The following is an 8,057-nucleotide window of genomic DNA, read 5'->3' as shown; positions in this document are numbered from 1 at the left end:
AACAGAGGAAGCAGCATGCTTTTCACTAGAACAAAGAAGGTTAAGCAGAGGTCTGATACATGTATTCAAAATTCTGAGGACATTTAATCAGATAAATCGGGAAAAACTATTTCCACTGGTTGGTGACTTGATAACTGGAGAGAATAAATTTATGATCACCAAAAGAACACAAGGAGGTTAGGATTTTTTTTAATGCAGAGGCCTGTTAGGATATGGAATGCCCTACCAGAAATAATAGTGACTATTTTAAATTTGAGCCTTCTTGTTACTGTCTTGCTGACCAATGGAAACAATCTATCACTAGTTACCCTATCATAGCCATTCGTAATTTTAAAGATCTCTAATAGGTCATTTCTTAACCTGTTCAGCTCCAGTAAAAAATAGCTCTGACTGCTCAAGTTTTTTTCAAAACTATGTTCCCTCATCCCTGATAACATTCTAGTTAAGCTGCACCTTTTCCATTGCTTTTATATCCTTCACATAATGAGATGCCCGTAACTGTAGACAATACTCCAACCAAAGCCTAACTAAAGTTTTCTATAATTTCAGCGTTACCTCCTGCTTTAGTATTCTATGCCTCTAGATAAAAAACCAAGTACGCTGTCTGCCTGTTTTAAAGCCTTATCTATTGGCGTTGCCAGTTTTAATGGTCTGTGTATCCACACACCTATATCCCTCTACTTCTTTACTCTATTTAAAATCTTACCATTAAAGCTGTATTTCCTTTTGCTATTCTTACTTTCAAAGTGTACTACTTAATGTTAGCCTTGGCTCAATAGTAATTGTTGCCTCAGGTTCATGGATGTAAGTCCCACTCCAAACTCTTGAGCACATAATGTAGACTGACCCTTCAGTGCAGTACTGAGAGGGTGCTGCACTGTTGGAAGCGCCATCTTATGGGTGAGATGTTAAACTGAGGCCCTGACTGCCCTTTCAGGTGGATGTAAAAAAAATCCCATGTGTGGAAATTGACTGCCATGTTTCCCTACATTAACGACTTGGATATGAATGTAAAAGGTATGATCAGTAAGTTCGCTGATGATACAAAAATTGGTAGGGTGGTAAATAGCGAGGAGGATAGCCTCAGTCTGCAGGACGATATAGATGAGTTGGTCAGATGGGCGGAACAGTGGCAAATGGAATTTAACCCGGAAAAGTGCGAGGTGATGCACTTTGGAGGGACTAACAAGGCAAGGGAATACACAATGAATGGGAAGACCCTAGGCAAGACAGAGGGTCAGAGGGATCTTGGTGTGCAAGTTCACAGATCCCTGAAGGCGGCAGAACAGGTAGATAAGGTGGTAAAGAAGGCATATGGGATACTTGCCTTTATTAGCCGAGGCATAGAATATAAGAGCAAGGAGGTTATGATGGAGCTGTATAAAACACTGGTTAGGCCACAGCTGGAGTACTGTGTGCAGTTCTGGTCGCCGCACTACAGGAAGGATGTGATCGCTTTGGAGAGGGTGCAGAGGAGATTCACCAGAATGTTACCAGGGCTGGAGCGCTTCAGCTATGAAGAGAGACTGGGAAGATTGGGTTTGTTTTCCTTGGAGCAGAGGAGGCTGAGGGGGGACATGATTGAGGTGTACAAAATTATGAGGGGCATAGATAGGATGGATACTAAGGAGCTTTTTCCCTTCGTTGAGGGTTCTATAACAAGGGGGCATAGATTCAAGGTAAAAGGCGGGAGGTTTAGAGGGGATTTGAGAAAGAACTTTTTCACCCAGAGGGTGGTTGGAGTCTGGAACTCACTGCCTGAGAGGGTTGTGGAGGCAGGAACCCTCACAACATTCAAGAAGCATTTGGATGAGCACTTGAAATGCCATAGCATACAAGGCTACGGACCAAATGCTGGAATATGGGATTAGATGAGACTGGGCTTGATGGCCGGCGCGGACACGATGGGCCGAAGGGCCTCTATCCGTGCTGTATAACTCTATGACTCTATAACAGTGACTACACTTCAAAAAGTAGTCCATTGGCTGTAAATGAGCATCCTGAGGTCATGCAAGGCGCTATATAAATGCAAGTTCTTTCTTGGTTGAGAGCCAACACACCCGGACGTCCCATCGTATCAGGCAACGGAACCCTGTGTGAGAACCTCTCTGGATACATCGAGGGCATTCTGAAACCCATCGTACAGGGAACCCCCAGCTTCTGTCGCGACACTACAGACTTCCTACAAAAACTCAGTACCCACGGACCAGTTGAACCAGGAACACTTCTCACCACGATGGACGTCTCGGCACGATACACCAGTATCCCCCACGATGACGGCATCGCTGCGACAGCATCAATACTCAACACCAACAACAGCCAATCTCCGGAAGCCATCCTACAACTCATCCGCTTCATCCTGGATCACAATGTCTTCACCTTCGATAACCAGTTCTTTACCCAAACACACGGAACAGCCATGGGGACCAAATTCGCACCCCAATACGCCAACATTTTCATGCACAAGTTCGAGCAGGACTTCTTCACTGCACAAGACCTCCAACCAACACTATACACCAGATACATCGACGACATTTTCTTTCTATGGACCCACGGCAAGGAATCACTAAAGAGACTACACGATAACATCAACAAGTTCCATCCCACCATCAAGCTCACCATGGACTACTCCTCAGAATCAGTTTCTTTCTTGGACACACGAATCTCCATCAAAGACGGGCACCTCAGCACCTCACTCTACCGCAAGCCCACGGACAACCTCACGATGCTCCACTTTTCCAGCTTCCACCCTAACCACGTCAAAGAGGCCATCCCCTATGGACAGGCCCTGCGAATACACAGGGTCTGCTCAGACGAGTAGGAACGCGATGGACACCTACAGACGCTGAAAGACGCCCTAGTAAGAACGGGATATGACGCTCGACTCATCGATCGACAGTTCCGACGGGCCACAGCAAAAAATCGCATAGACCTCCTCAGGAGACTAACACGGGACGCAACCAACAGAGTACCCTTTGTCGTCCAGTACTTCCCCGGAGCGGAGAAACTACGCCATGTTCTCCGCAGCCTTCAACATGTCATCAATGAGGACAAACACCTCGCTATGGCCATCCCCACACCTCCACTACTCGCCTTTAAACAGCCACCCAACCTCAAACAGACCATCGTTTGCAGCAAATTACCTAGCTTTCAAGAGAACAGCGTCCACGACACCACACAACCCTGCCACGGTAACCTCTGCAAGACATGCCAGATCATCGACACAGATACCACCATCACACGAGAGGACACCACCCACCAGGTGCATGGTTCATACTCCTGTGACTCGGCCAACGTTGTCTACCTCATACGTTGCAGGAAAGGATGCCCCAGAGCATGGTACATTGGCGAGACCATGCAGACGCTGCGACAACGGATGAACGGACACCGCGCAACAATCGCCAAACAGGAGGGTTCCCTCCCAGTCGGGGAACACTTCAGCAGTCATGGACATTCATCCACCGACCTTCGGGTAAGCGTACTCCAAGGCGGCCTTCGAGACACACGACAACGCAAAATCGTCGAGCAGAAATTGATAGCCAAGTTCCGCACCCATGAGGACGGCCTCAACCGGGATCTTGGGTTCATGGCACGCTACACGTTACCCCACCAGCGAACAAATGTTATCTGTTTTTAATATAATGGGTCATTTGCTGGCTTTCTCTGCCTTCCGGATGTTTCTGCCTCTCTCTGTTTTTTTTCCTGTTTGTTTTTTTGTTGAATGTGTATTCGGGGGTTCTGCAGGTGACACCTCTCTGTCTGAACACGGTGATTGCCTTGGCAACGGGCAGTTGCAGGGGCATTCTGTAAACACCATGTATTGTTCTATATGTATAAATGCGTAGGCTTCGAGGAGTTCCTGAACATTTACCTGAGGAAGGAGGAAGCCTCCGAAAGCTTGTGAATTTAAAATAAAATTGCTGGACTATAACTTGGTGTTGTAAAATTGTTTACAATTGGTTGAGAGATACATATTGCCAGGACAGCAAGAGGACTCTCTTGCTTTTCTTCAAATAGTGCCATAGGATCATTCACATTTACCCAAGAGGGCATATAGGACTTCACTTTAAAATCTCATCCAAAAGATGGCACCTCCAACTGCAGCATTCTTTTTGTACTGCACTGAAGCATCAGTCTAGATTACGTGCTCATGACCTGGAGTGAACCCATGACCTTTTGATTCAAAGGTGAGTGTTAGCAACCAATTTATGCTGACACTTGAAACTAGTATAATTTTCCACCTTGTAACTCATTAACACTTTCAAATCAACTTAGAATACTAATGGAAAGACCACAAAATGGTACAAAGCTTGTATCATACCTGCTTTAATCTCAATGCCTTTGTGATCCATTAGGTGAGATCAAAAGCTTCTTTTTGTGGTTTCAGCAGGACTCTGATGGGATGCTGTAATCTGAGAAAGATGAATGGTCTCCATTTCAAAAAGGTGTTTGTTTCAATTTGAAAGACTAGAAAGTTATCCCGAGGCAATTTCAGTAACAGAACAAAGTAAGACCTAGTATAGGCATGCTATTGTGTAAAAAAACCTGAACTTTGCGGAGGGAAAAAAATGGAGTCCCAAGTCTAGGTAGTCTTATTTAACTGTAATTCAGTGCATTTACAATATGCTTGGCTCAGTTGCCTGAGTCAGACAGTTGTAGGTTTAAACCACACATAAGGATTTGATCTGATAATCTTGATCAACGGTCCAGGGGAATGCAGCATTGTCAGTGATGCTATCCTTTGAATGAAATGTTAAACTCAGGTAGACTAATGATTCACACGGGCATTAAAGATTGCATGGCAGCATTCGAAGAGCTGTTCTGCCAAACACTCCTCCCTCAACTGTGTGAAAATTGTGCTTTTAACCTGGAAGTTATGCGCAAATCACTACCTCAGGTCATGCCCATTAACAGCTAAAAAAAGCTATATTTTAAAAGAAAATTTGTCCAGGCATTATTTGGGTTCTTTCCTATTTGGAAATTCCCTTCCTCAACCAAAGATTTTGGTGCAGCTCAGTGGTAACACTTATGCTCTGATTCAGAAGGCTGTTGGTTCAAGTCTCACTCCAAAGACTTGAGCATATAATCCAGGCAGACACTCCAGTGCAGTACTAACAAGAGTGCTGCAGTGTCAGAGGTGCTATTTTCAGCTGAGTCATTAAACGGAGGCCCTGTATGCCCTCTCAAGTGGATGTAAGAGATCTCATGGCACTATTCAAAGAGCAGGGAGTTCTCCCTAATGTCCTGGTCAATATTTATCCCAACCAACATTAGTAAAACAGATTATCTAGTAATTATCTTATTTGCGGTTTGTGGGAGCTTTGTGTGTGCAAATTGGCTGCTGCTTCCCTACAACAGTGACTAGACTTCAAAAAATACTTCAGTGGCTGTAAAGAGCTTTGGGATGTCCTAAGGTCAAGAAAGGCCCTATATAAATGCAAGTTCTTTCTTTCTTGATAATCTACTATTCAAGTCGTGTTCATACCACTCACATATTTTGTTCAGATAAAATGTATGAAACCCACTGGGCTATTATGAAGTCGTGATATTGTCAAATATCATGTTTAATAAACAATCAGTTAAAATCTGTTTTTCTGTACATTGACATTTAAGACTTTGGACAGTTTTGTTTAATCTGTGTCCTCACAGCCTCCTGTGCAGGTATCTGGAGACCTGCGTGACATGTTGTTCAAGTATAGGAGGCAGAACCATCAACTGCTCACGTAGAATGTTTCCTCTGAACCAAAACATACCAATGCTGGCGCAATTTGCTGAAATGTACTTCATTGAAACAGTAATAACCAAGGCAACCCATAGATTTCCTCTTCCCAGTTTTGTTGAAATTGTAGACGTCATTGCTGATTCATAAGGCCCACACAGCAATTTCAAAAAGATTAAGGCACTGACTCGTGCAGGGATACGTTTCCACAACCTCCCTCGCCCGAGTTGCTATTCTTCATATCAGAGCCCAAATACAATGGTGGCATCACAGCTGAACCCAATTCTGTGTCACATGATGTACACATACACACTTTCCAGTAGGGGTCACCAGATACCCTTCAGGAGCAGGACCCTGACTGATTTTTCCTATCCCTAGCCCAAGGCTATTTTGACCAACTGTGATGCCTGTACTGCTGCCCAGAGCACGGACTGACATCCACGGGGCGCTTTTATCCACAATGCTGTAAGAAGAATCTCGTCTTGGGAGTTTTCACTATAACAATTGCTGTAGATCTGTGAAACAATTAATCTTTATTTTGTTTGCTATTTTTGACAAAGATGGATAGATAAGACCATCACTACTACTATAGACAGACATGACTGCCATCAAAATAGATAGAAAGGACCGCCCCTAAAGATCCTGTTCCTGTCTGGAAGGGCTACAAAAAAAGAAGCGTCTGGCAAAAGGATGAAATTTTAAAAATCTCATTTAATCACAATCTCTGTATAAGAATTTTGCTGAAATAGGGTTTGGTAGTATATTCAAAATAAAAGTAAACTTTTCAAAACTAGTAAATAGCATTTGGTAGTGTTTGATAGAGGAAGTGTATAGTATTTAATAACTGAGGGCAGTAGCATTTCTCCATTTAACAAGATTACAGATTTTGTATTTATTCCAAAAAATTACACAGAAATCTCCAATAGCTCTGTACATTTCTACAATTCCACTGTAAAATATTCATTAGAAATTTTTAAAAGTTTTTTTTTGCATTAGTTTGGTACTGAAATAGTTTTAAAGACAGCCACTACTGTTGCAGGTTTTAACAAAAATCAAATGTTTTTTTTATAGAAAGTCTTTTTACAGGAATTGGTTTCACATTGAAAACATGCCAATCTGAAAACTGTTGCTAACATTTTGATGAAAGCATTAACAAAACAGAGTGAACATCTTTTAAGAAATGTCAATACAGAAAGGTTTCTTCCTGCAAAGCCGGAGTTGACAACAGTCGAGAAAATATGACAAAGACCATGAGACCAATATTCTAGAGTGGATTTTCTTTGTGTTAACCTTGTGCTCACACCCTACAGATCCTTTTTTTGTGCACTAAATTCTTTTTTGGTATTACAGGGCTGACTTAATGCAACTTCCCCACTGATTTTCCCTCCCCATCCCCCTTTTCCTGAACACCTTGCTGGGGTGCAGTTCCACAAGCATCAGCCCCACTCTGGTACTTCAGTGAAGTAGCCATTCCGCTAGCATCAGGCTTTTTGAACATGGGAGACATCATAGTCAAACTCAACCCTCTCCTCACCTACTGCCCATCAGCAGGGAGTCATTAATTAGGGATCAGGAACAGGATCCCCGACTCATTTTCCTTTTACTTTCCTGGCCTGGGAGATGCGGAGTCCAATTGTAGCTCTAGCTGGGATCAGCTAATGCAACATACACTTGGAACTGAACCAGAGATTGTCTGGCGCCACACGAGGCAGTACATTTGCCCATTAAGCCAAAGGAAGAGCTTCTGCAAATAAATATTAAGTGGATATTAACGGTCCTATTGACGCCCATTAACATAGTAGCTATCTGCAGTAAATCAAGTATCACAACACAATCTGATCTGAAAAAATGCATTCAAGATGTTTCCATTAGTCTAAATTGAGAAATTTAGATGGGGCTACATTTTCACAGGAACGAGCACAGGGAGAAATTTTTAATTTTCGTGCCAAGCACATATATGTAATTAGAATTATGGGCGCGACAACATTGTGAGGGTTTTATTTTTGCAATAAATGGACAGTTGCAAAAATCTACAAAAATAACGTAACTTGAGGGTATTCTCTTGCTGTGTAATTAGCACATTGTACCGCTAATTTACTGGCATTCTCCTACTTGTTTGACAGACTGTGCTAACTCATTTCTGCCTGCAGCACCTACGGATTCAGTCTGTAATGTGAAGTAATTAGCACAGTGACCACCCATTTATAATATTCTGTATTTAAAAGAGGTGCATAATGCTCTACAAATTAGGAGCATTCTATTTCTTCTCACTCACCAATGTAGAAAAGATGTGAAGGAAACATTTAGCAGAGGGAAACGTTTTAGGCAGGGTGCAGTG

This window comes from Heptranchias perlo, chromosome 29 (genome assembly GCF_035084215.1).
Source record: "Heptranchias perlo isolate sHepPer1 chromosome 29, sHepPer1.hap1, whole genome shotgun sequence".
NCBI lineage: Eukaryota > Metazoa > Chordata > Chondrichthyes > Hexanchiformes > Hexanchidae > Heptranchias > Heptranchias perlo.
Note: the sequence above shows the minus strand (reverse complement) of the source record.